Raw genomic sequence first — 272 nt, forward strand, 5'->3', positions numbered from 1 at the left:
GGAGCGGGTGTTCGGGAGCGGGTGCTCGGGAGCGGGTGCTCGGGAGCCGGGTGTTCGGGAGCCGGGTGTTCGGGAGCCGGGTGCTCGGGAGCGGGTGCTCGGGAGCGGGTGTTCGGGAGCAGATGTTGGGGAGCGGGTGCTCGGGAGCAGTGCTCGGGAGCCGGGTGTTCGGGAGCAGGTGCTCGGGGGCAGGTGCTCAGGAGCAGGTGCTCGGGAGCCGGGTGTTCGGGAGCAGGTGCTCGGGAGCAGGTGTTCGGGAGCAGGTGCTCGGG

This window comes from Aethalodelphis obliquidens, unplaced genomic scaffold, assembly GCF_003676395.1.
Source record: "Aethalodelphis obliquidens isolate GAN/ISIS:26980383/991018 unplaced genomic scaffold, ASM367639v1 scaffold15, whole genome shotgun sequence".
NCBI lineage: Eukaryota > Metazoa > Chordata > Mammalia > Artiodactyla > Delphinidae > Aethalodelphis > Aethalodelphis obliquidens.